Genomic DNA, 11387 nt, shown 5'->3' with positions numbered 1-11387 from the left:
CCCCCCCCCCCCCCCCCCCCCCCCCCCCCCCCCCCCCCCCCCCCCCCCCCCCCCCCCCCGCCCTCCACTGAGACACTTAATGTGTACACATGCACATATCGACACGCACACAAGTGCACACACACTGCACTACACATGATCCACGCAGCGACAATGATATGTGACAGAAACATCTGCGACGGGGGTGTGTGTGTGTGTGTGTGTGTGTGTGTGTGTGTGTGTGTGTGTGTGTGTGTGTGTGTGTGTGTGTGTGTGTGTGTGTGTGTGTGTGTGTGTGTGTGTGTGTGTTTGTGCATCCAGAAGAAATTGAGTGTTGCTGGCAGGATGGTATGTGTGAGACACACACACACACAGACACGTACACACACAAATGTTCTGTCTTTATTCAATTACTCCCTCTTGAGTTTCCTCTTGTGGATGAATTTACTTCAATATCTTCTTACTTTTTGCCTTTTTTTTCCTATTGATTCATTGCCATTGATATTAATATCCATATTTGTTTGTCTCATCCTTTAATGACCTTTCCTATGAAGGATGACACATTGTGATATGTGAACCACTGTTTTTTGCATTGAACAACCGACCACAATGCTCTATGGAGTATTGATGTACCTTAATGGAAAGTTAATACACACAAACCAACGGCCATTCGGTCGTTGCCACGGAAACCCCACGATGAGCTCCGCGGCACCCAACAGGCTGCGCGTTGTTAATGATGACACACACACACACACACACACACACACACACACACACACACACACACACACACACACACACACACACACACACACACACACACACACACAAGCACACACACATAACCTTCCTCCTCTTTCCCCTACTCCACTCCATCTCTCTCCTCTCCTCTCCTTCTGCTCTCCTTCCTCGTCCTCTCCCTCGTCCTCTCCCTCCTTCTCCTCTCCCTTCTCCTCTATCTCCTCCTCTCCCTCCTCCTCCTCTCTCTCCTCCTCTCCTTCCCCTCTCCTTCCTCGTCCTCTCCCTCCTTCTCTCCTTCTTCCTGCCTCCTTCTCCCGCTTACTCATTTCCCTCCTCCTCTTCTCCCCCTCCCGTCTCTCCTTCTTCCTCTCATAGGGGGCGGTGTGGGGGGGGGGGCTAAACTAGGGTCAAGGGTCAACGTTAAATCCGGAGAAAAGTGAACAATGTGTTATTTTGCTTTGTTTGTTCTTTCTCCACTGAAGGGTTACACCCTTTCAAAGGGAAAAGGGCAGGGGGTTATTTCGATATGCAGTGCTATCCGAAATAACCCCCTGAATGCGCCACTTTAATTCAATGCTCTTAAGCTCTCTTATATTTAATGCTTCCCTTGATATATCCCTTGAATTTTTTATTCCAAGAGGTTTTTTTGCTCCCTTGGACCTGGCATTTTAGTGTTTTTTTTTTTCAGGACACTCCCTAAGACGTTTTTTAATGTCGTTGCATTTTTGGGACGCTCCCCGAGAAATTAAATGTAAAGCTTTTTTATAGACGGGTACTCACATCGGCCCTTGTTGTGCACCCACCTCTATTGTTCCACCCTCTTAGCGTAACAACCTTCATTCTTTCTGTTTACCTCACCCTCATTTCACTCTGAGATGAATGCACTTTATGAGTGCCTCGGCTCCGACGTTATCCAATATTCATAAAATGCCAGCACACCCTCTCTCTCTCTCTCTCTCTCTCTCTCTCTCTCTCTCTCTCTCTCCCTCCCTCTCTCACCCTCTCTGTCTCTCTCTCTATCTCTCTCTCTCCCTCCCGCCATCATTCTTCAACTCCGTCTCACTTTCTAAATAAACACACTCATGGCAGGAGGGAACAGTCCACTCCGTGCAGCCTTCGGTGCCAACGAAGGAGGTGTGCTTGTTTTATGCGTTTGTGTGTATGAGAGTGCGTGCACACACACACACACACACACACACACACACACACACACTGTAAGGGTTGCCAAGAAGCTGTAGGGTTTGATGGCGGCCGGGGCGGGGAGGAAGCGGGTGCGTTTGATTTGTTTGGGGGCTTGAGGAAGTGGGATGGATGGAAACCCAGTTAGAGTAATGAAGTTAGATGGAGGAGAGTCATTCATTATCTGAGCTGCCCTGTGCCCTGATGAATTCCTCCGTACGCCCGCCTCTCTCACACACACCACTAAAGCCTTTGCCTTATTCACCTGCCAGCTGTGTTGGTTAGTCGGGGTGAGGAAGCCTTCTAGAATCTTTGGGGAAACCATGGCAACTAAATGTTAATGTGTTCGAAATGCTACCTGGCTGGGGCGATGGAATTAAGAGTCATGCTATGAAATGCGTTAAAAATCAAAGAGTATGATAGAGGCTTTACTGCATTTTCTTTCACATCTAGACCAATTTGTTAATAACTGTTACTTGCTGTGTGTTTGTGTTTATGAGTGTGTGCGTGTTCTTATTCCCCTACGGGGGGAAGAGTGCGTGAGTGCTTGTGCATGGGTCAGCTTGTGTGTATATGAGTGTGTGTTTGTGTGTGTGTGTGTGTTGCTTCCCCCATCTACTTGCATTGTTGCAATGACCCAAGAGGTATTACACACTCCGTGTAACTGAAAGGTAGAAAAAAACCTGGGGGGGGGGTGGTGGGGGTGGTGGGGGTGATGGTTCGGGGGGGGGGGGGGGGGGGGCGGGGGGGGGCTGGCATGACAACAGAGAGGATTATTGGTACACAGGAGCGTCTGCCTCCACTGCCCTCCGTTTTATTCTCGTTAATCTTTCCTCCCATCTCTCTATCACCGTAATGCTTGTCATCTACGGAATCATCCTCCTTTTAATCCAATCACGGCTCTGCCAGGCACGACATTTGTCCCGCCCTCCTCACACACACACACACGCACACGCACACACAGACACACACACACATACACACACACATACACACACACACATGCGTACACACACACACACACATGCACATTTACAAACACACATCACACACAGACACACACAGAGACACAAGTCTACACACACATAGCCACACAGCAAACATCATGCATAGCAGAGCTGACACTTGCATAAGAAAACACGCACGCACACACACACACACACACACACACACACACACACACACACACACACACACACACACACACACACACACACACACAAACACATTGCATCCGTTAGGCTTTGCAGCCATGCATGCGATGCGGATGAACAGGCCTATTGGCTGTGTGTGTCTGTGTGTGTTTCTGTGTGGTGTGCATGTGTGTGTGTGTGTGTGTGTGTGTGTGTGTGTGTGTGTGTGTGTGTGTGTGTGTGTGTGTGTGTGTGTGTGTGTGTGTGTGTGTGTGTGTGTGTGTGTGTGTGCGTTCAGATTAGTGCAGGCAGGTTGGGGTTTATGGTTCTACTGTAGATTACGTTCACATGAAGTGAAGAGTGGGCCGACAGCGCAGGAGTGAACACATTGCTTCAGCCTAGCTCACACACACCTGAACACCGCACTCACAATGGCACTGAATGGAAGGGCAAAGTGTCCTAGAAATACAACACAGCCGAACACCGTGCTCACAATGGGACTGAATAGAAGAGAACCGTGTCGTAGAAATACAACACAGCCATACTGTGCTCACAATGGGACTGAATGGGACAGAATTGAACGGCATACAATTGAAGAGAACTGCTCATAATATAATATAATGGACCAGCACAGAATATAATAGAACAGCAGGGAGTTAAATTGAACATTTAAATGATTGAATAGAACTGCATAGAGTAGAATAGAACAGCACTGAAGACGAAATAGCAGAACAGCATGGAATACAATTCAACAGAATCAGGAATAATCAAATATAATGGATTAGAGCACAATAGAATATAATATAATGAAATGCTAAATTTTCTTGGGCGGCAAAGGAACGAATAGACAGACTGGAACTAGATCGGACCAGACAGGACCAGACTGGACCAGACAGGACCGGACTGGACCAGACTGAACCAGACCAGACCAGACTGAACCAGACTGAAACCAGTCTGGAACCAGACTGAACCAGACTGGACCTGACCAATCGGGCACAAGAGGCTCAGACAGGTGGTTTATTCGTTGAATGCAGTTGTGTGTGTGTGTGTGTGTGTGTGTGTGTGTGTGTGTGTGTGTGTGTGTGTGTGTGTGTGTGTGTGTGTGTGTGTGTGTGTGTGTGTGTGTGTGTGTGTGTGTGTGTGTGTCCTTTTCTTATTGGAAAGGAAGAAGGAGCCAGGAGCTTGGATAATCACTAACAGCTCAATGTGGGAGGTAAAGACAGATTAAGAAATGAGGGAGGGATGGATAATAGGAAAATAAGAGACTTTAGGCCAATGAAAGACGGTCCAGAAACGCTGGTTATTGTCCTTTTCTAATAAGCCGTGTTGAACCACTAGCTCTGTTCGGTTCCCTAGTAGTGTAGTGTTTTAATAAGGTTGTGTCGCCGTGCAAGACAAATTGTACTGCGGTAATGCTAACATCAGTGCTAATGTGCGTTTTTAATGCTCTGTATTGTTTGAAAAACGGCGGTAATGTCTTTGGTTGGGTTGCAATAAGACACAAAAAGGGTTAGAGAAGGAAAGAGAGTAAGAGAGGTAGAGGAAAACAAGGAGGTTATACTTAAATATCTGTTTGAATCTCGGCCATAAACGTTTCCGTTTTGTCTTTTTGCTGGGCTTGGTCTGAGAAAGCACTTTTGCTGTGTTTTGTAGAAGTTTCTAGATGGACCGAGGTATGGAAAAGAGGGCATGGAAAAGAGAGAGAGAGAGAGAGAGAGAGAGAGAGAGAGAGAGGAGTGAGAGAGAGAGAGAGAGAGAGAGAGAGAGAGAGAGAGAGGGAGGGAGAGAGAGAGAGAGAGGGAGAGGGAGAGGGAGGGAGGGAGAGAGGGAGAGGGAGAGGGAGAGTGGGAGAGAGGGAGAATGACACAGAGAGGAGACTTTTAGGGACAGATCGCAGAGAGGAGGAGAGACAGGCAGAGAATAGCCCAGCCTGGATGAATTACTGGTCAATTCTGGGAACAGCGGGACATAGAAACGCACAAACTGCTATTTGAAGCCCAACCAACGCAGAGCCGCGGCTAAGAAGCACTTGACCCAGGGGGTGGGGGGGAACATATGGCCTGTGCCCAAATCAAGCTCCTGTTTGTTTGCGTGTTAAGGAATATAAGAGAGCAGAAAAGCGATTCAGGACACGCACAGTGTCTTCCAGGGTTTTTTCACCCACCCCCCCCCCCCCCAATCTCCCCCCACACCCGACGGACATCTGGAATCTTTGGTGAAAACTCGTTGTGTGACGCATTCCATGACCCGAAAGCTCTCCGACTCCCCATCTGCTCCGAGAGCCCGCGCTCGGGGAAGGCGATTGGGTTTTCCTGTGTTTCCCAGCTTTCCTTGTTGTTTGTTCTGTCGCTGTCTGGGTGAGGGATGGAAATAATACGGGAGGATGTATTATTCCACCATGTCTCGGTGTGACGCTCTCTCTCTTTCTTTCTCTCTCTTCTCTCTCATGCTCTCACTCTCTCTCGTCCCTCTCTTGCCTTCTCTCTCTCCCCCCCCCCCCCCCCCCGTCCTCCAAGAATCTCGTCATCCTTGCAATGTAATTTACTGCGATGACAACCGAGGAAACACTGGCACACACACTGAGAGACAAACACAGGCGGAACTACACACAGACAAAGATACACTGACACACAAACCCACACACAGGGACATCGCTACACTGACAGACACACACAAACGCACATGCGCACAGTCCTATGCAGGCACACATACACGTGCACAGACATGCAGACGTAACACTGCACACACACACACACACACACACACACACACACACACACACACACACCGCACGCACAGACACACACACACACACACACACACACACACACACACACACACACACACACACACACACACACACACACACACACCCTCCCCCTGTCTCTGGTTGAGGTGAGGTTACCAGCTATCCTTCAGGCCGGAGCGCTTTGTATCTCCGTGACAGCAGCTCCGTGTCTGCATACAAATGCGGAGAAATGATCTGGTGGACAACCCCCAAGCCCCCGCCGGGCCCGTCTGTCTGTCTGTCTGTCTGTCTGTCTGTCTGTCTGTCTGTCTGTCTGTCTGTCTGTCTGTCTGTCTGTCTGTTCTTCTGCCTCTGGCTCGGCTTGTTCGGGGGCCTTCCTGGTGACCTGTTTCTGTCTGTCTGTCTGTCTAACATCCTTTAAGTTTCTGTCTTACTAACTGTTTCTGTCCTTGTCTTTCTTCTGGTCAACCTGTCTTTATGTCTGTCGGTCTCTGTCCGTGTGGACCTTTATTTCTGTCTGTCTCACCACTCTATCTTTGATACCCTGGACACTTGATGATGACTGCCTGGGTGTTTGACAATACATCCATAGCAATGAGATAATGAGATAAGAATCAAACCAATCTATGATTGAACCACTTCAGAGTATAGTCACAGGTAAAACACAGGGTGGGTCTCATTCTCACAATAAAGCTGTTTGGAGCTTACTTCAGCATTCATGCTTTCTGAACGATTTTCCAGCAATTCAAAACAAAGAGGAAGAGGGGCGTGACCAGACAGTAAATTACCAATAGCGCCACGGAAAGACCTGTCACTCAAGAAACACACACAATACACACCCTCCGAGTGACATGAATACCAACGCCAATTAGAATTCAGTCCAATATGTCGACAGGTAAAGGCTCCACAGCTCTCGACAGTGGCATACTGCCCAAACGCCAGCTCAAATTAGCCCAGGCCAAAGCTAGCCCTGTGCCAAATGGCCCCTCAGAGAGAGAACAAACAAGGCATAGGCTAATGCCACGGCCAAGCTGGCACCACACCAACCGACAACTCTACCGGCAGTACCACCCGGACTTGCCCGGCCTGGAGTTGCCATTGCATGGCAGTAAAAGTGCTAAATGAATCACAAGACGTTGTTTCAGGGGGCCGGGGTTTAAAACCGAGTGTTGTGAATAATGTTTAGGGGGCCACGTCGTTTAGGGGACCACAATGAATTGAGCCTCTTGGTCGTCGGGGAGCTTTAGTAGGAAGCTAGCGGGACTTCATTTTGTGTGAGTGATTGTTGTTTTGGTCGAACAGCAAATTCAGATTATCTGTTGCCAACGGTTTGTTTATCTGTTGTGGGGCTTAGGGAAATGCGTGCAATTATGTGACAGGTGTAAATCCAGAATGTTCTTAATGTTTTTGATGTGAGAGGAGGCGGGGAACTAACAAAGCACAACCAGGCGGACAAAAGAACACTTCATCTTATTTATACAAAAACAATCAAACTGACAAACGACAACAAACAAACAAAATAATCCTAAAATAGTCTTCTAAATGTCTTCCTCCTAGTGTGTCACACAACGACACGGACAACCATTTTTCTTCGCATTTCTAAGCATCATATGTAATTCAACCAAAATAATTGAGTTCAGCCTACAGAGCGCAGAAAACCATAAAAAATCCATAATCCTAAAACTTAATTTAAGAAAGAGGCGGACAGCACAGGGCGGGGAGAAGATGACAGGTGATACATCACTGTCCAAGCTTTCTATTGTTTCACCACTGAGGCCACAGGACCACCAGTCGTGATGTGAATGCCTAGCCATTGCAAGCCATTAGAAACGTCTACCCTACTGTGGCTGTGTGTGTGTGTGTGTGTGTGTGTGTGTGTGTGTGTGTGTGTGTGTGTGTGTGTGTGTGTGTGTGTGTGTGTGTGTGTGTGTGTGTGTGTGTGTGTGTGTGTGTGTGTGTGTGTGTGTGTGTGCGCGCAGATGTACACTGGATAGATTAGTCTGCCTGCCTACCCAGTGGACTGTACCAACTGGTAGAGCTGAGTCATTTTACATACAGCTGGATGGACACTCCCAATTGTGATGTCACTAATGGGATGATTTTGAAGTGGTTATCTTGTGCTCAACCAGCAAACCGAGTTAATGTGGTTGTTTTGGGCACGGGCAAAACAGTGCGTCTTGAAATGAAGGCCAGCTGAGTTGGTTTGGTTTCGCTTTTGGTTTGGGGGGTTTTAAGAACTCTATTTATCATAGACGGCATCAATGGAAACATCCGGATAACATCTAAACTATTTCATCTCGGCTAGCTGGAAGGCACTCTTCAGTTCCTCCAGATCTCTGTTCAAACCTGTCTTGACTAAACAAACGATTGTGTTGCTGTGAGAATAGCTCTTGTTTTTGTTGCGACTTGTCTTCCACACATAACGATAAAATATTGAAGCCCAACATTTTGTGAGTGTATGTGTGTGTGTGTGTGTGTATGTGCACATGCACGCGTGTCCCTATGCACATGCGTGTGCATACCCGTACGTTTGTTTGTGCACATGTGTGTGTGCATGTTTGCGTGCATTTTTGTGTACGTTTGTGTGTTTGTGTATTGGCACGTGTAGCTGCTATTGCTATTAATATGTCATGTTGTCCACAGAATGATGGTTTAAGCCTGGAGTTATTTTCAACGGGTCCTCAGTCTGTAGTGAACCACCTCCAGTGTTTTGTTGAGGGCTGTTGGTTTCATTTAAAAGGAACTGTCAAATCCTTAATTTCTGAGAAAACATCAACACTCTTCATGTTAATTAAATACCCTCTATAAATGAGCACACTAACACACATACACACACACAAAGACACAGACCGTACACAGGCACACTATGTGCAAAAATACACTGAAACACATACACACACACTGCCACACGTACACACATTACAGCGGAACACGGTCACACACTGACAAGCCAAGACTTTTGCAAGTGGACGGGCGCAAAACAAGCTACTTGCTCATTCCTTGTTAGCACAATTCGGCGGTTCACTGAGAGTTAGCCCATGGCGCCGTTAAAGGGCCATCCAGACACACACACAGATTAGCATCACGGGATGCTAGCACACACACACACACACACACACACACACACACACACACACACACACACACACACACACACACACACACACACACACACACACACACAGTTTGCAGCACTTGTCGTTAGCATGCAGCGGGGGCTGGGTGCATCGGTAACCCCGGGACCCTGACTGTGTCGGTGCCCAGAGAGGTCGCGACCTTGCCTCAGACTCTGTCTCCCGCTGTCCACTTAGCGGTGAAATGTAACTTCCGTTAGCGTGATCACAATAACGTACTACACAGGCGGCCTGAGAGAAGGCCTCCGTGACACATGTTTACACGTGATATTAAAAGTAGAAGAAGGAGGAATAGCTTTGGGGCCGCACAGGCACGCTCATGTCGCCACGCACACGCACGCCACGCACGCCCTCGCGCAAACAGGAACGCCGTCTGTGGTTCTCTGTGTCCCTCGGGGCGAGCGGCCATGGTGTTACGTGGTGGAGAACGCTGCGGGTTGAGGTCCAGGAAGGACCAGCAGGGAGACCAACACACAGTGGACAGGAGGGAATCACAGAGAGGAGGAGGGAGGTAGAGAGGGATGGAGAGGAGGAGGAGGGAGGTAGAGAGGGATGGAGAGGAGGAGAAGGGGAGAGGAGGAGGGAGGTAGAGAGGGATGGAGAGGAGGAGAAGGGGAGAGGAGGAGGGAGGTAGAGAGGGATGGAGAGGAGGAGAAGGGGAGAGGAGGAGGGAGGTAGAGAGGGATGGAGAGGAGGAGAAGGGGAGAGGAGGAGGGAGGTAGAGAGGGATGGAGAGGAGGAGAAGGGGAGAGGAGGAGGGAGGTAGAGAGGGATGGAGAGGAGGAGAAGGGGAGAGGAGGAGGGAGGTAGAGAGGGATGGAGAGGAGGAGAAGGGGAGAGGAGGAGGGAGGTAGAGAGGGATGGAGAGGAGGAGAAGGGGAGAGGAGGAGGGAGGTAGAGAGGGATGGAGAGGAGGAGAAGGGGAGAGGAGGAGGGAGGTAGAGAGGGATGGAGGTAAGTCGTAAAGGGGCCGGGGAGAGGAAGTTATCGGTACATACAGAGGTGGAGACGTAGAGAACGGTGGAGGAGGTGGAGTGAAAGAGAGGAGGAGAGGCAGAGAGGGAGGGAAAGGGGTGGAGAGAGATGGAGGTAGAGGAGAGAGCGGTTGAGGGAGGGAGAGAGCGGGATGGATAGAGGAGGAAGGGAGAGAAGCACATCTACTGAAACACAAACGTTCGACTCGAAAACACTCACACACACGCGCACACACACACACAAACACACACACAGAAAGAAAACCAACCATGTACTTCTACCTCTAAATTAAACGTAAACCGGGGTGACAGGATTAAGGTCAATATTGATTTTCTCGTGTGCGGGTCAGGAGGCCATGAATACATGCATGAGCTTATTCTCCAAATGTCAGCTACGTCCTCTTCTGCAGCCAAACGGGCGGTCGCTGAGCGGGCTGGTTGGGGCAGCCCGGGGCCCGGGGCCCGGGGCCAAGACCCCAGCCAGCTCCTCACCCATGGGCACAGCGACCGCCGGGTTAGAGAGCACGCCAGGTTAGAGGCAACACCCCCCCCACCCCCGGATTTGATTTTATGGATTATCCTTTGAGTCATACAATGTATCGAATGGACTGAATTGTTTTCATGAATGCATGTTGTAAACTGTGTAGCAAAATTAAAAATGGATAAGCGTTAGTCTAGTAGAGAATTAAACAGTAATAGAGAAAGGAACTGGCCGAACGAGTTTTACATTCAAACACGAAGAGGAAATAAGACACTTTAGGGACTTTAAGGTGTGTGTGCGTGCGTACGTGTTTGTGCGTGTGAGTGCATGCGTGTGTACATGTGCGTGCCTGTGCACGTGCGTTAGGAGCTGACTCAATAAACTGTGACCCTGCGGTTTCATTCTTCTCCTTCTGTAGGAGGCGTTGGCCTGCTATCCTATTCCTTTTGCAGCACCAAAAAGAACCGCCCACGGGCTCAAATAGCAGATAGTTATTATAAAGAATAGGTTCGGGATATAGTTTTTCATTAAATGCATTCTTTCCCTTTTCTTCTTCAGCTCTTCGGGTCTACCGGGTGTCAATATTATTACGAGGGTCGCGTGGCTTTCAACTGATCGAAGCGCTGAATCCATTGCCATCACCAAACTGTAAAATCGCAAACACGCAAACACGCACACACACACACACACACACGCACACGCACACGCGCACACAGACACGGTAAGTCACCGTAACCTCCTCAATCGTTTCACACGATATTATCCATTTACAAAAATCTCTGACCTTAAGGGGGCCCTAATCCGGTTACATTGTGTTCCGTTCCCCCATCCTCGTTCTGTCCACCTCGCTAGCATCTGGATATTTATTTTCTCCCATCATTGTTTTGTTTCCCTGATCTCTATCAGCGTTAATCCGGGTTCACCGTTTTTCCATTAATCAAACTGGACCGAGTTCAAAGGAACTCCTCCTGGGTGTGTGTGTGTGTGTGTGTGTGTGTGTGTGTGTGTGTGTGTGTG

This window comes from Gadus chalcogrammus, chromosome 17 (genome assembly GCF_026213295.1).
Source record: "Gadus chalcogrammus isolate NIFS_2021 chromosome 17, NIFS_Gcha_1.0, whole genome shotgun sequence".
Lineage (NCBI taxonomy): Eukaryota > Metazoa > Chordata > Actinopteri > Gadiformes > Gadidae > Gadus > Gadus chalcogrammus.
Note: the sequence above shows the minus strand (reverse complement) of the source record.